Source organism: Bufo bufo, chromosome 5, assembly GCF_905171765.1.
Source record: "Bufo bufo chromosome 5, aBufBuf1.1, whole genome shotgun sequence".
In the NCBI taxonomy this organism is placed as follows: Eukaryota; Metazoa; Chordata; class Amphibia; order Anura; family Bufonidae; genus Bufo; species Bufo bufo.
The window spans coordinates 222,782,747-222,809,731 of record NC_053393.1 but is presented as its reverse complement, the minus strand read 5'-3'; positions in this window follow the sequence as shown (position 1 = coordinate 222,809,731).

Genomic DNA, 26,985 nt, shown 5'->3' with positions numbered 1-26,985 from the left:
CCCGGCATTGTGACAGGATGCCCGCTGAATGATTTCAGCGGGCATCCTGTTCAGATTACCCCCCGCCGCGCTGCAATCACGTTTTAAACCCATGACGTACCGGTACGTCATGTGTCCTTAAGGACTCGGGAAACATGCCGTACCAGTACGTCATGTGTCCTAAAGGGGTTAAAGGGAACCTGTCAATATGAAATTTAACGTAATCTAGAGGCAACATGTTATAGAGCAGGAGGAGCTAAGCAGATTGATCAATAGGTTTGTTGGGAAAGATTCAATATAATTTGTATTTCATTAATTTCCTGCTCATTCTGAGCTTTCAAGTCAAGGAGGAGCTCCTATCAGTGATTAACAGGCTGTCAATAATTGCAATAATTATTAAATTACAATACAATTACAATTTTAATGATTATTATCATTACAATTTATACAGAATCTTTTTCTTAGGGATGAGTGAACCCGAACTGCAAAGTTCGGGTTCGTACCGAACTTTGCGAGTTCGGGCACTTGGTCCTGAACCCGGACTTTTTCACTGAAGTCCGGGTTCGTCATCGCCGTGACGTAATCACAGGTCCTTTTGCAGGTCCTTTTTGCAAGAAAATGGAAGACACTGTGGCAGCGAGATCAAGTGAATGAGGTGAGTCGGGTTGTTTCAACCTCTAAATTTCCATATTCTTTTGCATTCTGTCTTAAGAATGCTATTATTTTCTGTTATAACCATGTAATAACGGAAAATATTAAAGTTAAGTTCGGATCCCCATTGACTTCAAATTCGGGTGAACCCGGCGAACCTGAACTTTCATGGGTTCGCTCATCCCTAGTTTTTCCCATAAAACTATATATACATCAATATGTTCAGATCCTCTACTCTACTCTCCAGCTCCATATAACATGCTGCCTTTAGCTCAGACACCATGTTCAACGTGACAAGTTCCCTTCACTTTATATCAATACTTCATAATCTGTACAGAACTCAGTAAGGCTACTTTCACACTAGCGTTCAGAGAGGATCCGTATGGTGTCTGCACAGACGGATCCTCTCCTATAATGCAGACGTTTGGATACGTTCAGAACGGATCCGTCTGCATTATAGTTTAGAAAAAATTCTAAGTCTGAAAGTTGTTCAGACGGATCCGTCCAGGCTTTACATTGAAAGTCAATGGGGGACGGATCCGTTTGAAAATTGAGCCATATTGTGTCAACTTCAAACGGATCCGTCCCCATTGACTTACATTGTAAGTCTGGACGGATCCGTTTGCCTCCGCTCGGCCAGGCGGACACCCGAACGCTGCAAGCAGCGTTCGGGTGTCCGCTTGCTGAGCGGAGCGGAGGCTGAATGCTGCCAGACTGATGCATTGGTAGCTGGACGGATGCGTTCGGGGCCGCTCATGAGCCCTTCAAACGGAGCTCACAAGCGGAGCCCCGACGCTAGTGTGAAAGTAGCCTAACAATGTAGACAGTCACCAATTTTCAAATTATACAACCCAGTGGTTGTTGCAAACATGAAAAGTCCAAACAGTCTACATATGGAGTCTATATCCATGCAGGGACATTGCCTAGAGAGAACAAGCGCCTGCACTTTTGGGGAGCCTCCCCCCTTTCTCATGCATACACAGAAGATCACAATAAAATACTTTTCACTGTTGATGTCCCAAACCTACTAAATAAAAACATATGAAAAACATGCATACATTGCAAATTACAATATAGAACATGCCCTGTTTACCAATATATACATATCCTACCTCTATCTAATTAAAATATCTATCCATTTATAAGAAGACTAGGTCTATGTTCTATCACTCTTTTAATTTAATATATGCCTTATACATAAGTACAGGGGATAATACATTAGAAGAATATACTGTATTGGCTCATTGAGTTTTTTCAGGCTCAGAGAGTCTAGCATGTAGATTCAAAAAACCTTGTATTTCCAATTGATCAACATCCAAACCACTCACTTCCTCCAACACTAATCATTATACATGTTAAATATCTTATAGCCCATTTCAAAACAGTGTCAGACAACTGTAATTTCCCCAAATTTATTTTTTTATTGATCCTGTAGTGCTCCACGCTTGATCTTGTTCAGATTCCAACATATATATCACATTATTGCCATTACATGTGAAGTAGCTCTTGAGTGTGATCTAATTCTCAACATAACTGATGGCACACCATATCTCCTTTAATGATGGAGGTACAAATTTGACCTGCCAAGCATGGGAACAGTAAATATTGTCCACATTATGTAGCCATATTTTAATGAATTTAGCAGATGGACTGTTGTCAACACAATGGGACACAATGACACAGTGGAAAATTAGTTGCATAACTTGGTCCTGTAGAGGGCCCCATTGAGGTTCCCCACAACTACATGTTAAAAATCTGACCCAAATCTAAAAGTGAATATTAAAAGTGTCATGAGAAAGCCAGTCTTTCCATTTCTTATCGTAAGCATCTATATTAACTCTGTTTTCATCTGACAGCTAACATCCCTTCTGGGTTGAAATGTTGGTATATAGACTTTGGACACCAAATGTTAACATCAGATATGTGAATCAACTCAATCAGCTCAATCCTTTTCAATAAGCTATTGATATCTCTCAAACAGTTTCTTAACCTCTGAACAATCTTCTGCAAACAACATAGCCAATGTTTGCAGGATGGAGTTAACCCACCAGACAATCTGTCCTCCAGGGTATTCTGTAAGTTTTTTTATTCACTTATAGATACAATTGTAATACAGAAACATGGGATGTTGATTTATCAAAGATATCATTAAATTATTCCAGAATAATCTGCTTGCTATAGGACTGAATTGATAAGTAACATGTATATTTTGCCACATGATAATTGTCTCCCAGCTTCTTGTCAGTATGCATCTTCATCCATTATTGTAGTAGCGCCATTCATTGACTGACAATAGAGTCATCTTCTTTCAGCTGCAAAATAGCAGCACATTCTGACTTCATCAAGTTATGTTTGACTAATCTATTGGATTTATCCTTTTTTTTTTTTCAAAGGCTTCCACAATCACCATTTCTGGAAACAACTCCGGGAATACAAATTTAATATATGGGTCAAATTGACTTCAAATACAACAGAGTTTGATGGATCTATTAACATCAACATTATACATTTCCGCAGAATCTATAGAAATCTGTAACAATTTTGAATTTCTATAAACTACAAGTGAAAACAAAGCCCAACTTTTATCAATCACAGAAGGTTCATTCTCTCTAAGCACCTTAGAGAAAATATGCAGCTCACCTAGCTTTTTTTCTCACTCTTGTTCTTGATTTCTCCTATTCTCTTTTGATGCTTTTGAGTATGCTCGACATATCTCTTTTCTCTTGGGACTTAGCTGCTGCTAAAAAGAAGCACTCTTTGTTTTTTAGTCAGTAATTTTATAGTCATGTGGTCTTTCTTGCATTCTGCGCTGTCTGCATTTGTAGACACCTCAAAACTTGCATCCATGTATGTGGTTTTATGATTTCTACAGTTTCTATTACTTTCTTCTGCCCAGATATAAATAATCGCATGTATCACGTTCAAATTTACTCCATTTGCCATGAAGACTCACAGACTTAAATTTCTCAATGTTATTATGTACATCTTTTAAATCCCAGGCCAATTTTCTCAAGTCTTTTTTAATGTTCGCAATTGCCACATGCCACTGCTACAATTATACAACGCATGCCAACATTGAATACCTTTGATACAATGCATTATCTTTTAATAAAGTGAGAATTAAAGGGGTATTCTGGTTGTGGAAAGTTATGTCCTATCCACAGAATAGGGGATAACTATTAGATCGGTGGAGGTCCTACCGCTGGTGACCCGGTACCCTGTAGAGCCCCCCGAAATCAACGGAGCAACGGGTCAGGTATGAGTGCCGGCTGCTCTATGAGTCTCTATGGGAGTTCTGAAGACAGAAGTTTACTGTACTTGACCTGGACAATCTGCTCGATTCATTTCCAAGGGCTCCATGAGATACAGGGTTTCCGTTCTCGTGACCAGTGGGGCCCCAGCAGTAGGACTCCCCCACTGTTGTAATAGCTATCTCCTATCTTGTGGTTAGGTGATAAGGTTCCACAACCAGAGTACCCCATTAAGGAACTTTGCAAACCTTTCAGTATTCCATGTACATTAATATACTATGTAAGAGTTGATGTCTGAAAGCTAGTTTCTGTTTTCTTTAGCTGTTCCAATTTTTAGGAAATTTAACTGTAACATCATTTTTATCTTAAAGGGGTTGTTTAAGTTATATTTATTGATGACCTATCCTCAGGATAGGTCATCAATATCAGATCGGCTGGCACCCCCGCCGATCAGCTGTTTGAAGAGAAGGTGCGCGCTGTGCCAGCGCTGCCTCCTCTTCATTGTTTACCTGCTCGCCGTTGCATCTGCAGTGGTGAGCAGGTGTAATTACACCTAACCGTCCCATTCATTTAAATGTGTATAGAAGCGATCTTTACCATTGAAATGAATGTGACAGCTTTGGTGTAATAACACCGGCTCACCACTGCAAATGTAACGGCGAGCAGGTGAACAATGAAGAGGAGGCAGCGCTGGCACGGCGCACCTTCTCTTCAAACAGCTGATCGGCGGGGGTGCCGGGTGTCAGACCCCAGCCGATCTGATATTGATGACCTATCCTGAGGATAGGTCATCAATAAATATAACTTGGAGAACCCCTTTAATGAAAGGGCTTCTTGCAATATACTCTACCAATGTCTCTCTGTAAAGGCAAATAAATATGTGTTAATTGTCCTATTCGAAAGCAGAATACACATAAAAATACATTACATGACAAAAAATAATAAGAGCTTAGTTGGCACATTTATAACCTACATCCATATACCATCAGTACAGTAATCTAAAAAAATTATTTATAGTGCTGGGTAATGGAAAAAAAACATTTTTTTTTTCCTGTATTTCCCTATAATGTGGTATACCACAGTGGTCAGCACAGTTGCCTTGCAGCAATGAGGTCCTGGTTCTGGCCTAAGGCTACTTTTACACTTGCGTTATTGTTTTCCGGTATTGAGATCCAGCAGAGGATCTCAATACCAGGAAAAAACTTTTCCGTTTGGTCCTTATAAATTCTGAATGGAAAGAGACCGTTCAGGATGCATCAGGGTGTCTTCTGTTCCAGCAGCATTCTGTTTTGTGACCGGACACAAAACCTCTGCAAGCTGCGGTTTTGTGTCCGGTCATAAAAATGGATCCGGCACTGAAAACAATGTAAGTCAATTGTGACGGATCCGTTTTTTTAGGAGCCTAAAAACCAGATCTGTCACCCATTGACTTTCAATCTATTTAGTGATGGATGCGTTTTTATTTTGGTTTTGATTTCACACAACCGCATCCTAACGGAACGAATGCATCCCGATGTGCAAAATCAAAACCGATCCGTTTATTTCCTGTATTGAGATACTCTGCCGGATTTCAATACTGGAATTAACAACACAAGTGTGGCATTATTCACATGACCGTATCCGTATTTCAGTCATCAAACCATGTGCATTTTGCATTTTTCTCACTCCCATCAATAGAATGGACTACTTTTGTCTGCAATATGGACATGAATAGGAAATGCTCTATAATTTACAGAACGGCCACACAGATCCACAAGAAATAAAGATGAGTGTATGACTTAAAAATGAATAGGTCAGTGTGCGATCCGCAAAAAAAAAGGCATGTAGAGTTCACTATGGGTATTCACGCTCCCACATGAAGTGTGTTTTATGCATTGAAAAGGCTAGTCTGAAAATGGCCTACAAAATGGAAAAATAATTAAATAAATATAGCAGTATAATATGATAAAGTCATTTAAAGTCATTTAAAGAGCTTCTCTCAGCATGATCAACCCTTTGCTAGGACACAGCTCTAGGACACAGCTCTGCCCTCAGCGTGCTGATGTCTAGCATTGTCAATCAGTGCAGTTTCTAGGTAAAATTTCTCTCAGGGCAGGTGTAAAAAAAAACTCCCCCCCCCCCGATTAAAACTGCTCGATGAAATCATTTCAGAAGAGTACTTGCAACCGTCTCACCATATATTTTTTATTTTTATTTTGCTCAACACAAGATTTATTGAGAGCAAAAGAAAATCATAAATTACTGCTTAAACTGCTAAAAGTCGCAGGCAGAGTGGTACAGGAGAACTGCAGTATAAAGGAAGGCAATACCCTTAGAAGAGTAGTCATGAAATACAATCATCAATAATGGGCAAAACCAAAAAACTGTAATGTTAGCATTTAATAACTAACTAAAACCCAATCACAGCAGGTCTCAACTAGCACACGCAAGTAAATGTACAAAAACCAAGTAACATATAAAACCAGATTTAAAGCATAGATGGGAAGGCGGATTACTGTATACTGTACATAAAATGTATGGAGGTTACACCATGCCGGACAATATAACCTCTGTGCCATGCTGTACAATAAACAGTATAACCCCTTCACAGTGTAGAGGTATACTGTATATTGTGTGGCACAGTGTAGGCTATATGTGTATAACATAAACATATTTCACATGAAAACTTACAATTACTTGGCTTGGCCCTTGGGGATCTCGGACACCACTTCAGCACTTTGGCCGGGGGCTCGGTGGAGCTGATGTTGTGCTTTATCCTAATGAGAAAGATTTCATAATAAGGATTTGGAGAAGGGGCAGAGGGATAGCAGAGCAGGGAGAGGCTGGTGCTGCTACTAGGGGGTCATACCATGGGGGAGTAATAAAGCCCACCATAATGCCCCCCCAGTAGAAATAATTCCCCTTATAATGTGCAAAACATACTGCCTTGTAATGCCCCCAGTTGAGCTAATGTTCCCATATTGTGCCAATATAAAATACCCCTTCTTAGTGCCCCCGTAGATGACCCCATAGTGCTCCTCTCCCCCCTTCCCCATAGTACCCACTATAATGTGTCCCAGTATAAAATTCCCATATGCAGAGCCCCCCATATAAAATACCCCTTCTTTTTAGCCTCAGTAGATGCCCCTATAGTGCCACCCAATAATGTGACAGTAATAATAGCCCCCATAGATGCCCCCAATCATGTGCCAGTAATGAGAGCCCCCCCACCATCATCTGCCAGTAGCCAGAGTGCCCCTCCTATTATGTGCCAGTCGCCACCCCTATCATGTGCCAGTAGCCCCCCTATCAAGTGCCAGTAGCCCCCCTTATGTGCCAGTAGCCCCCCTTATGTGCCAGTCGCCCCCCCCCTTATGTGCCAGTCGCCCCCCTATCATGTGCCAGTAGCCCCCCTTATGTTCCAGTAGCCCCCTTATGTTCCAGTAGCCCCCCTTATGTGCCAGTAGCCCCCCTTATGTGCCAGTAGCCCCCTTATATGCCAGTAGCCTTCTATCATGTGCCAGTAGCCCCCCTTATGTGCCAGTAGCCCCCCTTATGTGCCAGTAGCCCCCCTTATGTGCCAATAGTCCCCCTTATGTGCCAGTAGCCCCCCTTATGTGCCAGTAGCCCCCTTATGTGCCAGTAGTCCCCCTTACATGCCAGTAGCCCCCCTATCATGTGCCAGTAGCCCCCTTATGTCTGTGCTAGTAGCCCCCCTTATGTGCCAGCAGCCCCCCTTACTGTATGTGCCAGTATTGTAATTTGTACATATATATATATATATATATATATATATATATATATATATATATAAAAGCCGGAATTAGTACTTACCGGTAATTCATTTTCCATGAGATCTCCACGACGGCCATATAAGGAGATTGACCCCTGACCTCTGTAGGGGCAGGAAGCAGAGAAAGGTTTAAATACCTCCATCCCACCACCAAACACCAGTGCTTCCAAAATACCAGAGTAAAGGGTGGTGGATACACACGTGAAAAAATAAATAAACAGGAGAAGATATTTCATCATATCAACCCCCAAGTAACTAACAGGGAGGGAAATACGAGCCGTCGTGGTGATCTCATGGAAAATGAATTACCGGTAAGTACTAATTCCGGCTTTCCATATCATCACCACGACGGCCATACAAGGAGGTATATCAAATATGAATTTACGGGGGGGACATAGACTGAAGGACTTTTTATCCGAAAGACATATCAGTCTTTTTGAAAAGGTCCAATCTATAATGCTTGGCGAAAGTATGGATGCTGGACCAAGTGGCTGCCTTACAGATCTCCTCAAGGGAGACACCCGCTCTTTCTGCTTGAGAAGACGACATTGCCCTAGTAGAGTGGGCTCTGATATTATCAGGGCAAGAAAGATTCTGTAAGGAATAACAAGAAGTGATGGTAGCTTTAATCCATCTGGCGATGGAGGACTTGGAAACTTTCTGACCCTTGTTTCTTCCTCCAAACTGGATAAAGAAGCAGTCTGACTTTCTAAAGTCTTTTGTGGTTTCTAAGTAATCCAGTACTGCCCACCTGACATCAAGTGAATGAAGGATAGATTCCCAATCATTAGATGGGTTGTTAAACAAAGAAGGTAGAGTGATCTCCTGGTCTTTATGAAACTTCAAGACTACTTTCAGTAGAAAACACGGATCCAGTTTTAGAATTATCCTGTCGTCCAGGACCTGTAGGTAGGGCTCTCTAATTGATAGTGCTTGTAGTTCACTTATTCTTCTGGCTGAGGTGATGGCAACCAGGAATGCAGTTTTGTAGGATTTTAGTTTCAGAGAGCAGTCACTCAGAGGTTCAAATGGAGGATGTGATAGTCCCCTAAGGACAATGTTTAAATCCCAAGTAGGGACCTGAGACCTTAGAGTCGGATGTAACCTCGTTATTGCCTTCATGAATCGCTTTATCCACCTATTGTTCGCCAGTTCGGTGTCGTAAAAGCAACTGAGGGCTGATACCTGTACCTTGAGAGTGGATGGTCTTAATCCCATGTCAAATCCTTTTTGTAAAAAGTCCAGAATCATTTGGATGTTTGGAGCTGAGGTATTTGGCGAGGGCGAACCTGACCACGAGCAGAACCGTTTCCAAATCTTCAGGTATATTGAAAAGGTGACTTTCTTTTTGGAAGCTTTTAGGGTTGAAATTACTGCATCCGATAATCCCTGATGCTTTAGGATTTGGGTCTCAGGATCCAGGCTGCTAGGTTGAGGAAGTCCGGGTCCGGGTGTAGAATCGGACCTTGGTGAAGGATGTCTCGTCTCCTTGGTAGAATCCAAGGATCCTCGCTGGCAAGGTTCCACAAGATTGGGAACCAGCTCTTCTTTGGCCAGTAGGGCGTTACTAGTATGACTGAAGTACTGTCCTGTATGATTTTCTGTACCACCCTCGGTATTAACGGAAGAGGAGGGAACGCATAATGAAGACCTCGGTTCCATCTGAAAGAGAAAGCGTCCAGAAATCTCGGGCTGTCTCTGGGATGTAGGGAACAAAAAACTGGCAATTTTGAGTTTACCCGAGTGGCAAAGAGATCTATTGCTGGTCTCCCCCACTTGTCCGATATCATCAGGAAGACTTCCTCGTTTAAGGACCATTCTGAGTGGTCTATCTTTGCCCGGCTTAGGTAGTCTGCTTCCACATTTAGGGACCCTTTTAGGTGGACTGCAGACACTGAATGAACATTCACTTCGGCCCAGGTGAATATTTTTGCCGACAAATCCTGCAGGCTGCTCGAACCCGTGCCTCCCTGATGATTTAAATATCTTATCACTGTCGTATTGTCTGACAGGACTCTTACGTGATGGCCTTGAAGATGAATCTTTGCTTGCTTTAGAGTTTCCCAGACTGCCATCAATTCTCGAAAATTTGACGACTGGAGACTGAATGATTTTGGCCAGACTCCCTGGTAGTAAACATCTCCGACCTTCGCTCCCCAACCGTACTGGCATGCATCCATGGTGATCTGGGCGTAGGGATTCTTTGACCACATCACCCCCCTGGAGATATTGAGCCTGTTTTTCCACCAAAGGAGGGAGGTTTTTATCCTTTGAGGGATGATCACCTTTTGAAGATTCCCTTCTGTCCCAGACCCTGAGGATCCACATCTGCAGGGTTCAAAAATGGATCTGACACCACTGAACGGACGGTATGCAGGATGTGAGGATCCCCAAGAGACTCATTGAGTCTCTGATGGAGTAGAACATCCTTGAGTTGAAGATGGAGATTTACTTTTGGATGTCCTGTATCTTGCTCAGAGGTAAACAGGTTATCTTTCTCTGGGAATCCAGAATAACCCCCAGGAACTGGATCTTTGTTGTCGGTTCTAACTGTGATTTTCCTATGTTGATCAACCAACCCAGTCCCTCTAGGGTCTGATGGAAAAAATTCAGATCTCTCTGCAGAAGAAGAGCAGAACTGTTTGAGATCAGAAAATCGTCTAAGTATGGAAAAACTGTCAGACCTTCCATCCTTAGATAGGCAACTACCTCGATCATTAGTTTTGTAAAAACTCGAGGGGCTGAGGATATGCCGAAGGGGAGAGAGGTGAATTGATAATGGAGAATTCTGCCCAGATGGTCTCTGACCGCGAACCTTAAGAACCGTTGAGAGCTGGGATGTATCGGGACATGATAGTAAGCGTCTGTCAGATCGACCGAGCACATTACTGAATTGTTCTGGAGCAGAGGAACTATGGATCTTAGGGTCTCCATCCTGAATTTTTGATAGGTAATGTACCTGTTCAGGCACTTTAAGTTTATTATTGTGCGATAGATCCCTCCTTCTTCTTCACTAGGAAGAGGTTCGAATAGAACCCCTTTCCTTGTTCGGATCGTGGTACTTCCACCACTACCCCTTTTGCGAGTAGTTCTCGTATGCCCACGTGAATAGGATGATTGAGGTCTGGGACCGCAACCCTGGTGACTATAAATCTTTTTGGGGGAGGATCCGAGAATTGTATTCTGTATCCTGACTCTACAATCCTCAGAGCCCAGGAGTTTGAGGATATTTCCTCCCAACGGGGAAGAATCTCCCCTCCACCTTGATGTCACTGGTTTCCATTTCCTTTTTGGGGGGCAGAGGCGGGAGCCCTACCCCTCCCCCTTTGGGATAACTGAAACGGCCTGACTTGCCCTTACCACTGTATTGATTACTTTAGTTGGAAGGGGCACGAAAGGGATACTTCCTCCTATAAACTTTTTCCTCCGGAAACCCCTTCTTTTTATCGGAGGCCTTTTCTAAGATTTTTTCTAATTCTGGTCCGAAGACATACTCTCCAGAAAAGGGGATGCCACATAGTCTGGATTTTGACACTTTGTCACCCGACCAGCATTTCACCCACAAGGCAGGGCGAGCTGCATTGGACAGACCCGCATCCCTTGCTGCAAAACGTACCGACTCCGCTGGGGCGTCAGCTAAAAAAGCTGTAGCAGATTTTAACAGGGGAATAGCACTCAAAATCTCATTTGTTGAGGAATCGCTGGAGGCCCTATTCTCTAACTGAGAGCCAGATGAACATAGATCTGGCAACTGATGTGGCTGCTATGTTCGATTTAAGCGTGAACATGGCTGCCTCCCAGGACCTTCTCAATAGGCCGTCAGCCTTTCTATCCAACGGATCTCTGAGCTGAGAGGCATCTTCAAATGGTAGGCTGTTTTTTTTATTGACCCTAGCTACCTGGGCGTCAATTTTAGGGATGGTATTAAAGGTCCTAGCTTCTTCTTGATCAAAAAGAAGCCAGTTTTGGAAGGATCTGGCAACTCCCAGCCGTTTTTCCGGATCTGCCCATTCATCCAAAATCATCCCCTTGATGTTATCGTTAATAGGGAAGACTTTGGACTTCTTCACCCTGAGACCTCCGAACATCTCATCTTGTGCTGATGGAGTAGAAGGCACCTCTTCTACCCCCATAGTAGCTCGGATGGCTTTTAAAAGCTCAGGCATATCCTCAGAAGAGAAATAAAATTTCCTTCTGTTCTCTGAAAATTCTCGTTCAGAGAGCTTATCTTCATCCTCCATATGTCTAGAGGAGGAAGCCGAACCCCCATAAACTTCAGAATCGGATGAAATATAATCGTCTGATTTGTGGCGTTTGGCGGGGGGCTCCGAAACAACGGGTTTCTCTGTTTGAAGTGTAGAAAAAGCTGCAAAGGAGGATTTAATCTCTTTCTGCATCATAGATTTAATCTCGTCCATGAGGGACGGCTGTTCCTCACGGACAATTTTAGAAATGCAATCCCTGCACAACTTCTTAGGCATGAAATACACTTTGAGGACTTCTTGGGCTTTCTCAGAGAATCTTTAGCAGTCTTGAAAAGCCAAGAAAAAAAAACATTAATCCAGGGAAAACCCACAATAGTGTGCCCAGGTGAGAGAGGAAGAAAAACTCTCCCCTATGGGGAACTTACGGACGGCAGGGTAGAGACCTCAGCATGCTCAGACGCAGACATCCTGAAGGATAGCCAGAGAGGGTAAGCACTCACCGCAGGACGCTGCAGCAGGAGGATCCATTTGAATTCTTCCGCCTTCCGAAGCCGGCCGCCGTCCGCGTCACTTCCGGAAACGTCACAGCTAACCGGAAGTGACGAATTTGTATAGCGCCGCATGGCGCTGGGCGCACAACCGGCATGGTTTTAGTGAACCAGCAGGCGTTCTGTGCTCCGGGAGCAGGCCCCAGGTCAACCGGAGGCGAGTCTCTCCCTTTCCCCCTGCCCGGCGTTAGTACAAGACCGCGGGCTGACAGGGGGGTCCCGCAGAAGCAGGTACGTGACTCCATATCTGTCACGGATGATCCGCAAGAATATTGAACCGTCCTCCCAATATTATCAATATCACTATCCCTTATTGATCAATGGGCCTAATAAACAGTCCTTATTTCCATAGGGGCCCCCAGAGCTTACAATCTGATTGCTCAGAGCGTCTCCTTCTATGTACCCAGAGAACAAAAGGGTCCTTTTGTTCCAGTCAGTTAATAGAGGCCAGCATGCTTTACACTGTCTGTCACAGCTAAAACTGGAAATGGACCGAATGCTAACTTCATTACGGTGTCCTCTACAATTAACTGATCAGACGGTGGCTATTCGTCTGCATCCCTGGTAAATAAGAAGTGTGAAGTCAGTTTTCTGAAAGGGAAGTTACCTGGGTGAAACTATAGACAGTCAGGCACCGCGATCTGAGATATTATTTTTACGCTGTTTAAGAGAGACCATGCATCTTACGGACATAAAAATTACGTCATCTTGTCCCTCAGAATTCACTGGACATTTACATATGACAAACATAACCCTAGGAGATGCCCAGGTAAAGTTATGGCGTTACCCCATCATAAAACAGGTTATAAAAGTCATATTTGATATCCCTGAACTCCATATTTTGTGGGGAATGTGAATCTGTGCTCGTTACTTATGTACAGCGGAGACATCCCGCGATATGGCACATACCATATTTCAGAACTGGCATTCATTTCAGAAATACAGCCTGCCCAGCAGGCGGACTCTCAATTCCCCGCCTTGAGTCTGGGATCCTTATAACAAGGGCCTAGAATCTGCTAAAGAAGTTCTCCACTTTTAACAACACCTGGAGGGGGCCTCAGCCAGAGAACCTGTGGGCTGTAGGCATATTCGGATTATCACACTGGACAAAGGCTTCTTGGACTTCATCCCTGCAACGGACTATTTCACGAACGGACATCTTTTCTGCGGAAAATAAGTATTTTCTTTCTTCTCTCTCTTTTTGTTTATTGGACTATACTTTCCTTGATTATTGTTCTAATAATTACTGTACATCTTGATAATTTGTGTTGTATATATATATAATAAATGACCTCCCAGTCATTTCTCTAGCCATATTCCTGTTTTCAAACACTGCAAAAACGTACCCTAGCCTCTCCGAAGAGAAAGCTACTCGGTTCTGTTATCCAGATAGTGGGTTCCTTGCTCCCATCAATTGCAAGGTAGTGGCAGTTAAACTACCCTGTGTGTGGTTCCGGTCCGGTCGCTCACACGCTTACTTGTGGTCAATCGGCGGTCCAATCCCTGCGCTTTCAGCCTATCGACTGTACGGACTCAAGTTAGACTGTCGGTGTACTGAAAGTGGCGGGGAGGCCTGTTTGCGGATTGACCACTAGGGGCGCTGTGACTGTTTTGTGACGTAGTGTGGCCGCGGCGGTCGCAGTTCGTCACATATTGGTTGGCAGCTACTGGGATTCTTTTTGCATGTGTTTAGAACATCTGAACAGAGTTGAGCTAATTTACCTCTGTCAGAACCAAACCAATTTGGTGGTGGTGTGGCTGAGTGCAATACATTTATCTGTGTGTACAGAGAGACTGTGTAGTCCAGTACCCTCCTCGAAATCTTGTTTTCTTTATCTATCTTTTATTTGGCTTTAAAATGTCAGGGGAATACAAGAAAATGGCTTTGGCAGATCTGGAAAATCTGTGCCAAGAACGGGGCATTGAAGTCGGTCGCAAGACGAAGACCGACCTGATAAAAGACTTGTTCCGATGGGATAGCCAACAACTGCGGCTGTTGGATGTGTCTACTGCTGGAGACACCGGCCCATCTGACTCGAGTCCTGAGGAACCGGAGACTGAGAATCCTGACTACTCGGAGGGGGAACATCCTGCGGGCCCTGTTGGCCCCCCGGCGCAGAATTTCAGTACAGATCCTAATTTTTCTTCAAGTACTCGCCTGGAACCAGCCAGTACCGGACTATCTATTTGTACAGGTCCTATGATGCAGCAGGCCCTCCAAAAGTTAATGGACACTGACCCGGTAAAGTACCTGCAGTACATGGCGGAGCGAGAAGAAAGCCAACGTCGGCATGAACTGAGCATGGCCAGAATACACCAACCCAGCTGAAGCTCATCACCCAACTTTCCTGCAGAACGAGCAGCATCACACGTGAGTGCAAAATTTAAATTTGCTCCCATTGAAAAGGACACTGACATAGACTTGTTTTTGCGATCCTTTGAGAAAGCCTGCCGTCAGTATCGTCTGCCCCAAGAGCAATGGGCCAGACACCTGACACCCCTGTTGCGCTACAAAGCGCTGGACGCGTTTGCAGAGTTATCCATGGAGCAGGATGAAGATTATTCCGCCATAAAAGACGCTATCATTGCTAAATTCCAGCTGACTCCTGAAGTCTATCGGAAAAGGTTTAGGTCCTTACAAAAGGATCGTACGGATTCTTATCCGGATGTGGTCAGCAGCTTACGCACTACATTCCGCCAATGGACTTTAGGCCTAACAAAAGGGTCTTATGATGTCCTAGAGGACTTGATGGTGCTAGACCAGCTTCTTTGTATTTGCCCTGCGGATGTGAGACAATTCGTGCTAGAACGGAAGCCTGCGTCAGCAACCGCTGCTGCAGAGTTAGCTGAGACTTTTGTAACTACCCGGGTGCCCGATCTGCGTAAATCTGCACCATCTAACTGGAGAGGAGGTCCGCCCAATGTCAGGGCAGACCCCCCTGCCTCTGTGGGCCGTCCACCACAGAGACCACCAAGTGCAGCTACTGCTTCCAGACCTGGGGCACCTGATGGAATCACCTGTCACTACTGCCGCAAGCCTGGACATATGAAATTCAACTGTCCTGAGCGGAGACAGCCAGCATCTGGACCACCTGTACCTCGCCCACGACAGACACAGCCAACCAGCGCACCCCAGCGTGAACCATCGTCCTAAACCATTTTGTTCGCCGGTGGAGAGGAGATTCACCCCATCACTAGCAACCACCAGCTTGTTACGGTGAATGACCAGCTCGTCACCGGTTTCCGGGACACGGGAGCCGACGTCACCCTGGTGCGTCCGCACCTTGTGTCAACAAAGGACATTATCCCAGACAAGTATCTCACCCTCACTGGGGTGGGGGGCACTCTTTCTCACATTCCCCAAGCCCGGGTTTCCATAGACTGGGGGGTGGGTGTTAAAGAAAAGGTAGTTGGTATCCTAGACCAGCTACCAGTTCCTGTTTTGCTGGGGTCCGATCTAGGCAAGCTGGTATCCTATTATGAACCCGCCACGAACCCCTCGGGATCCCAGGAAGGGGGTCCGCCCTCTGCCCCCACCCAGGTGCTTGGCACCCGGGGGCAAAAGTCTGGGGGAGGGGGGTTGAATGTATCCAGTGTTAATGTTGATGATATGCATGACGTACCTGCTAATGTGATTTCTACCTGTGATATTGAAAATGCTAATCTGCCTTGCTCCGAAGTCATACCTGTCCTAGCTGTGACTCGGAGTCGGGCCACCCAAAGCTTGAACTCAGAACAGAGGCTCCGGTCTCCTCCCACTCCTCTGACCCCAGGGAGGGTGACTGTCAGCCACAGGCCTCATACGCCATGGGCAAGCTGGCTGAAACGGATCGTGCTGCCTTCGAGCACGCACTCCAAACCGATCCTAGCCTCGAGGGTCTCAGAAGACAGGCTGCTGAGCCCCTCGCGGACGGGGCCGGGTTTAAAGTGTACTGGGAAGGTGGGAAGTTGTATAGTGAGGCGATACAACCCACCGAAGGCGAAATGACCGTGAGTACCAAGTCGCTTGTGGTACCTAGTGCCTTCCGGGGGCATGTGCTGAAATCCGCACATGACATCCCCTTGGCAGGACACTTAGGAATTCGCAGGACACTTGACCGTATTCAGGGGCATTTCTACTGGCCCAGAATGAGGATAGATGTCATCAATTATTGTCGCTCTTGTACGGTTTGTCAGAAGGTAAAACGAGCTGGGAATCCGCGCAAGGCTCCCTTGTGTCCACTGCCAATCATAAGTGAGCCATTTCACCGAGTGGCAGTCGACATAATTGGACCTCTGCCCATTCCCAGCCGCAGCGGCAAGAGATACATCTTGACGCTGGTGGATTACGCGACTCTCTACCCGGATGCGGTCGCCCTCTCCTCCCTGAGGGCAGACAAGGTAGCAGACGCGCTAATTACCATATTTTCACGTGTAGGGTTCCCTGCGGAGATGCTCACAGATCAGGGACCCCAGTTTATGTCTGAACTGATGGACGCCCTGGCGGCAAAGATCCAGATGGCGCACCTCGTCTCCAGTCCGTACCACCCGCAAACCAACGGCCTTTGCGAGCGCTTTAACGCGTCATTAAAGCAGATGCTGGCCACGTACGTTGAGTCGCAGGGTGGGGACTGGGAACGATACTTGCCTCATCTGCTGTTTGCCTACAGGGAAGTACCGCAAGAGTCCACCGGGTTCTCCCCGTTTGAACTCCTGTATGGCAGGAACGTCCGAGGACCACTACAGCTGATGCGAGAGACGTGGGAAGGCAAAGGTGATCCCACGGATGTCTCTGTAGTGGATTACGTCCTGAAGTTCAGAGACAAAATGGAGTCACTCTCTGCCATGGTAACGGAGAATCTGGCCCAGGCCCAGGCTAAACAGAAACTATGGTACGACCGCACCGCAGGAGACCGGGCGTTTGAAACAGGAGACAGGGTCTATGCCCTTCTTCCCATACGGCACAATAAGTTACAGGCGGCATGGGAGGGGCCATACACCATAGAGAAGCGTTTGAACCCCCTGACATACTTGGTGAGCATGGGGGGTAGAAAACAGAAGGCCTTTCACATTAACATGCTGAAGGCCCACCACGATAGAACCCAGTATGTACTCCCAGTGTGCAGCCGGTTAGAACAGGGCGAGGCAGACCCTCTGGTAGATCTGCTACAGGAGGTATTAGGTCGGTACCACCGGACCTTCTCAGGAATCCCGGGACGGACCAATCTGGTCGCTCACCGGGTAGATACCGGAACACATCCCCCCATCAAGCAATCCGCCTATCGGGTCTCTCCGGAGGTGCAGGCGGACATGCAGCGTGAGGTGGGGGAAATGCTAGAACTGGGGATCATTCAGCGGTCCTGTAGTCCATGGGCGGCACCCGTCGTCTTAGTACCCAAGAAAGACAAGACAACGCGGTTCTGCGTGGACTACCGGAAGTTGAACGCTGTAACCACTACAGACGCCTACCCCATGCCTCGCATCGATGAGATGCTAGATAAGCTGGCGGCTGCCAGCTATCTATCAATCATGGATCTGAGCCGGGGGTATTGGCAGATCCCTCTTGCCCCGGACGCGCGACAGAAGTCGGCCTTTATCACTCCCTTCGGGCTCTTCGAATTTACGACGATGCCCTTTGGGATGAAAAACGCGCCTGCCACGTTCCAGCGGGCTATGAACAACCTGCTGGAGGAAATGCAGCCGTTCGCTGTAGCATATTTGGACGATATTGCGGTGTTTAGCCCCACCTGGGAAGAACATCTCAAACATCTGTCCCAGGTACTGCAATGGCTGTCTGCAGCCAATTTGACAGTTAAGCTAAGTAAGTGTCAGATTGGCATGACGGAAGTCCAGTATTTAGGGCACCGAGTGGGAGGGAACACCCTGAAACCGGACACGGGAAAGGTTGACGCCATCTTAGCGTGGCCTCGGCCTATCACCAAGCGACAGGTTCAGGCATTCCTGGGGACTGCGGGCTACTATAGGAAGTTTGTACCGGCCTATAGTGCCATCGCGAAGCCCCTGACGGATGCCACTGGCAAGAAGCACCCGAAAGTGGTTACGTGGACCCCTGAGTGTGAGAACGCCTTCCGGGCTTTGAAGCAGGCGTTAGCTAGCGCCCCTGTGCTTCAAGCCCCAGATTTCAGCCGTCGGTTCATAGTGCAAACCGACGCATCAGATTACGGCCTCGGCGCTGTCTTAAGCCAGGTGGATGGAAAAGGTGACTAGCATCCTCTTCTGTACCTGAGCCGGAAACTTCTTCCCCGAGAAGTCTCCGACTCAACTACAGAAAAGGAGTGTCTGGCGATTGTGTGGGCCCTACAGAAGCTTCAATCCTATCTGTACGGCCGCTCCTTCACAATCATTATGGACCATAATCCTCTCAGTTGGCTGAACCGTACTGTGGGGTCCAACGGGAAGCTCCTAAGTTGGAGCTTGTCGCTGCAGCAGTACGATTTTACCATCCAGCACAGGGCAGGCAGCAGACATCAAAATGCGGATGGCTTATCCCGGTGCAACGGTGATCCAGACCGATCAGCGCAGGTTAGCGGCGACACCACCCGTCTTGTGGACGGATGTCTAGCCGCAGACGCGGGGGGAGGTGTCACGGATGATCCGCGAGAATATTGAACCGTCCTCCCAATATTATCAATATCACTATCCCTTATTGATCAATGGGCCTATTAAACAGTCCTTATTTCCATAGGGGCCCCCAGAGCTTACAATCTGATTGCTCAGAGCGTCTCATTCTATGTACCCAGAGAACAAAAGGGTCCTTTTGTTCCAGTCAGTTAATAGAGGCCAGCATGCTTTACACTGTCTGTCACAGCTAAAACTGGAAATGGACCGAATGCTAACTTCATTACGGTGTCCTCTACAATTAACTGATCAGACGGTGGCTATTCGTCTGCATCCCTGGTAAATAAGAAGTGTGAAGTCAGTTTCCTGAAAGGGAAGTTACCTGGGTGAAACTATAGACAGTCAGGCACCGCGATCTGAGATATTATTTTTACGCTGTTTAAGAGAGACCATGCATCTTACGGACATAAAAATTACGTCATCTTGTCCCTCAGAATTCTTTGGACATTTACATATGACAAACATAACCCTAGGAGATGCCCAGGTAAAATGTACAGCGGAGACATCCCGCGATATGGCACATACCATATTTCAGAACTGCCATTCATCTCAGAAATACAGCCTGCCCAGCAGGCGGACTCTCAATTCCCCGCCTTGAGTCTGGGATCCTTATAACAAGGGCCTAGAATCTGCTAAAGGAGTTCTCCACTTTTAACAACACCTGGAGGGGGCCTCAGCCAGAGAACCTGTGGGCTGTAGGCATATTCGGATTATTACACTGGACAAAGGCTTCTTGGACTTCATCCCTGCAACGGACTATTTCACGAACGGACATCTTTTCTGCGGAAAATAAGTATTTTCTTTCTTCTCTCCCTTTTTGTTTATTGGACTATACTTTCCTTGATTATTGTTCTAATAATTACTGTACATCTTGATAATTTGTGTTGTATATATATATATATATAATAAATGACCTCCCAGTCATTTCTCTAGCCACTTCCGCCGCGGCCACACTACGTCACAATATCCACTTCAGGACTTTATCTCCACGGCGGTTTCCCGCGGAGACCTTTCTCCGCCCCTGTCCTCTGTAGGGACAGGAAACACTGGTGTTTGGTGGTGGGAGGGGGGTATTTAAACCTTCCTCTGCTTCCTGCCCCTACAGAGGTCAGGGGTCAATCTCCTTGTATGGCCGTCGTGGTGATGATATGGAAAATTATACTTACCTCCTCCAGGATGCGATGCAGGCCTCTTCCGGCCTGTGTCCCTTGCTGGCTCAGGCGGCGCGATGACGTCATCGCGCCGCCTGCACCGGCCTCTGATAGGCTGCCGGCCTAGTGCTGGCAGCCTATCAAAGGAACAGGGAGGGGACACACCTCTCTCTCCCCTGCCGGCTGCCGCAGCACAGACATTTGTATCGCCGTCCTGAGGATGGCGATACAGATGACTATAGAGATGAGTGAGCGCTTGCACAATGGAAGTGCAGCGCTCATTTCCTGCTGTGCCCTGCCGGCGCCCCCCTTTTGACAGTGTCCCGGGCGGCCACCCGGCCCGCCCGGTCCAAGAAACGGCCCTCCTGTCAATTAAAGTGAGGGGAAAGTTCAGGGCACAGGGGTGTTGCAAAAGCAGTGCTCCAAGGTTTCATCTCCGCCCCCTTGTTCTCCAACGTGCAAATTTGCATATGAAAAACACATATCTCTGCATCTGTTTTAAACAGCATGATCAAACAAACAGAAAAAATGGCAGGGTGTTAAACAAGCAGGAAGTGCTCAAACCCATATGTAGTTGTGCATGTACAGTATATACAGGGGAGCAAATCCTGCATTTGTGCCCCGTTGCTAATGGCAATCCTCAGAAAAAATGAATACAGTGGAGGATGCCCGCAGCGGACCACAAGTACCACAATGAACATCCTACATAAGATAGCAATTATGTGGATGTGATAACCAATATAACAATATAATAATATTTGCAAAGACAGGTGCACTTTGCGGTCTATGATGCTCTATAATTTACAGAACGGCCACACAGATCCACAAGAAATAAAGATTAATGTATGACTTAAAAATTAATAGATCAGTGTGCGATCCGCAAAAAAAATGGCATGTAGAGTTCACTATGGGTATTCACACTCCCACACGAAGTGTGTTTTATGCCCGCAGCGTACCACAAGTACCACAATGAACATCCTACATAAGATAGCAATAATGTGGATGTGATAACCAATATAACAATATAATAATATTTGCAAAGACAGTTGCACTCTGCGGTCTTACTGAACCCTCAAACTGATGTTAAAATTGAGAGATTATCCAACATGTCCTACTATGGAGGACATGTCTGAGCCTGAGCACCACGCCAAGGTTTCTCAAGTAGCTCGGGTCCTAACACTCACCTACCGCGGCGCGGTGCTCGGGATCAGACATGTCCTCCATAGTAGGACATGTTGGCTAATCTCTCAATTTTAACATCAGTTTGAGGGTTTAGTAAGATCATAGAGTGCTCCTTTCTTTGCAAATATTATTATATTTAAACAGCATGATCAACCCAACCAGGCACCATGCCTGGTTTAATAAAGCTGATCATACTGACGGAGGCTCTTTAAAGAGGGTTAGGCTACATTCACACATCATGCAGCCATTTTCAGAACCACTGAAGTCTTTGGTTCTACACACGCGGCCAATTTTTTATTGGGCTGTGAATAATGGATGTCAAAAAACAGGACATGTCCTATTTTTTTTAGTTTTCACTGCCTGAGATCCCCACAAACAATTGAAGGGGATAATTTTTAAATGTTCCTTTTTCAGAAAGGCAACTGTGAAAAAACAGCTATTAAAAATGGACCGCTTGGCCATTTTTAACGGTCGTTTTATTTTTCAATGTTGTGTGAATGTAGCCTTACCTCTTCAATTTCAATAATAACAGATGTCCATGTGCTCTGCATATCATGTCCATCAAGGACTGTGCGTGTCAGCTGAACCAGATATCTTATGTTAGAAAAGACACATTATACAGTGAGCGTTACTATGATAGAAGACCCAGGAAATCTCCACTTCATGTTTGTCTGCATTCAGACAGCTCATAAATTATTGTTATTATATTCATTTCCTTCAAGGTAAATGATAAGCAAAAATCCTTTTACAGCTAATGCGTGACAAATATAATCTATTTTTATCTGTAAATAATGCATGTAACACACATTGTATTTCTTGAAAGAGCGAATGTGGAACGGGCAAAAGGAAGAAGAAGCTTAGCGGAATGCTGCCACTATTCCATGCCAGCCAAATCTTTTTCTTTTTTTTCTAGAATGTATAAACTTTGGGAAAGTAAATGAAGAGAGCAAGAGCTGTCCCAGCTGTTGTTGCTTAGGGGAAAGGTTTTCACACTTCAGGAATGTTACATTTTAAACAGCTGGGATTCAAATCAGCCAACAAAAGATCTTTCCTCCTTTGCCAACCTATTGCACGACAGCATTAATTAGGTTATGTGTGAAACTGGCCGTCCGTGTATACATGCACGATCCCTTCACCTGAAATGTAAACCACATCTGATTGCCAAAAGTTATTGCCAAAAGACTGTTACATAGAAATATACAATTCATATTACTTATCTGAACTGCGGCTTTTTAAAAAAAAATATAAAATATATATTTTATTTTGTTATATTTTTCATACTAAAATTTTAAACACTGGAACAGAAAAAGCAAACTCTTTCAGTAGATGAAACAAAGACATGACTCGGGTTTAGAGACGACCAGGTGGTCCATGTCTGTTTTAACCGCAAAATCAGTGACATGTTATCCCCACATGAGATAACAGCTATTTTCTAATTTCTGGCTAATTTACAGAGACATCTCACCTGCAGCTGTTGATTTCTAATACAGGATTTCCTGTCTACTTTTAACAAAGAGCTACACATCCTAAAAAGGAAATTATTACTGTATTCCAAAGTATTATATGAGTAGGACAACTTGGTTATACTAAGACTGGGCCAACTTGAAGACTACTTGCAGCCTGACTTTCACATTTTTATCAAGTTTGTCATTGTGGCACTCACACCTATCTGTTATCAATATCCCAGAAGGGAATACCCCAATAAGGCACCCTGCGGGACCTGTCAGTGGTGTCTACTTACCTGCTATCCTACACTTGGTTCACCATAGTCCTGTCCAGACTTTGAGCACTGCAGGTAAACATTTGGAAGGGATGGGGTCACATGTGTCAATCCAGCAAATGATTGCTTGCAGCAATGACATGTCCTCCAAGCAGCACATCACTGGGTTTATTGCTTGGAAGTCATGTTACCTCTGTGGCAAGTCCTTGTCTGCAGCAACGTAATCCTGTCCATGCTAGATGTTTATATGCAGGCTCAGACTGGGCCACAGTGGTACAGGTGAATCCACTGGTGGGCTCCTGAGCAAGGTGGGCCCCTAGTCTCCCACCCTACGCAAAAGTGGCACATAACTCAGTAGACTTCCTGCACTACATACATACAGTACAGACCAAAAGTTTGGACACACCTTCTCATTCAAAGAGTTTTCTTTATTTTCATGATTATGAAGGCATCAAAACTATGAATTAACACATGTGGAATTATATACATAACAAACAAGTGTGCAACAACTGAAAATATGTCATATTCTAGGTTCTTCAAAGTAGCCACCTTTTGCTTTGATTACTGCTTTGCACACTCTTGGCATTCTCTTGATGAGCTTCAAGAGGTAGTCCCCTGAAATGGTCTTCCAACAGTCTTGAAGGAGTTCCCAGAGATGCTTAGCACTTGTTGGCCCTTTTGCCTTCACTCTGCGGTCCAGCTCACCCCAAACCATCTCGATTGGGTTCAGGTCCGGTGACTGTGGAGGCCAGGTCATCTGGCGCAGCACCCCATCACTCTCCTTCATGGTCAAATAGCCCTTACGTTCAAAGTTTTCCCAATTTTTCGGCTGACTGACTGACCTTCATTTCTTAAAGTAATGATGGCCACTCGTTTTTCTTTACTTAGCTGCTTTTTTCTTGCCATAATACAAATTATAACAGTCTATTCAGTAGGACTATCAGCTTTGTATCCACCTGACTTCTCCTCAACGCAACTGATGGTCACAACCCCATTTATAAGGCAAGAAATCCCACTTATTAAACCTGACAGGGCACACCTGTGAATTGAAAACCATTTCAGGGGACTACCTCTTGAAGCTCATCAAGAGAATGCCAAGAGTGTGCAAAGCAGTAATCAAAGCAAAAGGTGGCTACTTTGAAGAACCTAGAATATGACATATTTTCAGTTGTTTCACACTTGTTTGTTATGTATATAATTCCACATGTGTTAATTCATAGTTTTGATGCCTTCAGTGTGAATCTACAATTTTCATAGTCATGAAAATAAAGAAAACTCTTTGAATGAGAAGGTTTGTCCAAACTTTTGGTCTGTACTGTATGTGGCAAATACACCATTTATGATCAGCGCAAGAATCGGACAAAGCGAGTGCGTCTTGCAGCTTGGGATGCATTTGTGCTAGTAGTGCAGAACTTCCTTGGGAACAGACAAGCTGCAAACTATGCTGAATTAGTAGACAACATGCTGACAGCATATGAAAAACTTGGCTTGTCATTGAAAGTGCATTTCTTACATTCCCATCTTGACTTTTTCCCACCCAATTTGGGACAAGTAAGTCACAAACATGGAGAGCGGTTCCATAAAGATATTTCTACAATGGAGAACAGGTATCAAGGCCGCTGGAATCCCAACATGATGAGGGACTACTGCTGGTTTTTACAACGGGAAAATATGACCGTTCACAAATGCAAAAGCAGATGCCTGAAGCACTTTTAACAGTACTGGGCCTTGCTCAAGTAAGACTTTTAAACTAAAAAACTAGACTTTTTGAAATTTTGTTATTCCACCGCCACACAATTAAAGAGAAGAAGCTACACTTTCCTGTGACTAAGCATTTCTGTAGCCCAGGACACAATAAAGAACACATTAAAGTTCTCATAATAAAAGGTAACTTCAAATCCCAAAGAGCTAGAACAATTTGGGAATACAAATTTATAACGCTGCTTGACACTTTAAATACTGGACTAAATTTATACCTGGGATTTATGACACACTACAAGATCTAAAGAATCTTCCATAGACATAGTCAGGGCACCAGGTCTCTGAGATAACATCAATTTAGAGACCATAAAACTTTCACACCCCTTATCTGTAAGATAATTAAGGACTCATTCTCAAGATCTTTGATATTCTGTTGTTCTGTTGCTTTTTAGTCTACTTTCACACTGGTGTTTTGGTTTCCGTTTGTGAGATCCGTTTCAGGGCCCTCACAAACGGTCCAAAACGGATGAGTTTTGCCCTAATGCATTCTGAATAGATTAGGATCCGTTCAAAATGCATCATTTTTCCTCCATTCTGCCTCCATTCCACTCTGGAGGCAAACACCAAAACGCTGCTTGCAGCATTTTGATGTCCGCCTGATGAAGTCCTTACACACAATGTAAGTCAATGGGGACGTATCCATTTTCAGTGACACAATATGGCACAATAGAAAACAGATCCGCCCCCCATTGACTTTCAATGGTGTTCAAGATGGATCCGTTTTGGCAATGTTAAAGATAATACAAACTGATCCATTCTGAACGGATGTATGCGGTTGTATTATTGGTGCGGATCAGTCTGTGCAGATCCATGACTGATCCGCACCAAACGCGAGTGTGAAAGTAGCCTTAAATGTCCATTCATTCTCCCATGTCTCTGTAATTATTGTATATATATTGCTGTTTCTTCATATATTCTTGTAGTACACCTGATGAAGGGACTGGTGATGTCTCGAAAGCTCGCTATGTAAGATCATTACTTCTATTTTTGTTATCCATTAAAAGGTATCAAGCCTGCAATACTCTTATTTTGTTTCTCTTAATGAGAAACATAGTTCTGCATAAATTTGACCTAAAACTACATAAGATTTTTTGAGCAAGTTCTAAAGGTGGAAAATGAGAACCAAATCAAACAAATGAGTAAAAACTTTAGACTAGGTCATTTATTTATTGAGGAAAAGGATCAAATATCACCTGTATGTGAGTGGCAAAATTATGTGAACCTTTAGGATTAGCAGATAGTTTGAAGATAAAATTAGAGTGCATGACAATCAGATGTGAGTAAGTGACTTTTTTGTTTGGAGAACAGGGATCTATCAAAGTCTGATCTTCACAACACATTTGTGGAAGTCTAGTGGCACGGACAAAGATTTCATTTTATAGACTCACAGTGGGAACAAGTGAGCCCTAAATTCCATCTGCACCTCTGTCCCTGCCTACTTGCACGACTGCTCACAACTGGTCTACGGTCCCTGCTTATTTGAGTGCTGGGGCTTACCAGGGGAAAGCAGAGGGGGAAAAAATAAACAAAGCGACAGGCAGTCACACAAATACTGAGAAAAACCCAGGACCAAAGTACTCAGAATCAAACGTACCAGATCAAAACCAAGAGAGAACAATGAAGCCAAATCAGAAAGCAGATCAGTAAACAATACCAAGCCAAGGTCATACACGAGCGGTCAAGTCTAGGTCCAAATACGTCAGGCAGAAGCGAGTCCAAGAACCAAGTCAGGGTCAAACCAGGAGATGCAGAAGAACAAAATCGGAATCCAATAATCAGGGTCAAAAGGAGTAACCAAAGTCAGAAGTCAGGAGGTCAGAAGAATCCACAAAGCGCTGGTGAGGTATATAGAACAATTCACAAGCAATCTGTGACCAGGAGATTGCCTGTTTAAATACTCTGCAGTTCCTGGTCATGTGATGCACTGCCTGGTCAAATGACACACCTATCATAACTAGTGTTGAGCAAATCAAATGATCTGAAGTGGAATTCCATCCGAAGTTTAGGAAAAATTCCATTAGCCACTGAAGAGAAATGTGACTCCATCTTGTCTGCTCTAAATATGTAAAGAATTGTGATAGCATCTCACCCACGCACTGTTTCAAGTTCCCCCGCTGTGAGTTAAGTTTTGCTTATCTGTCCCAGGA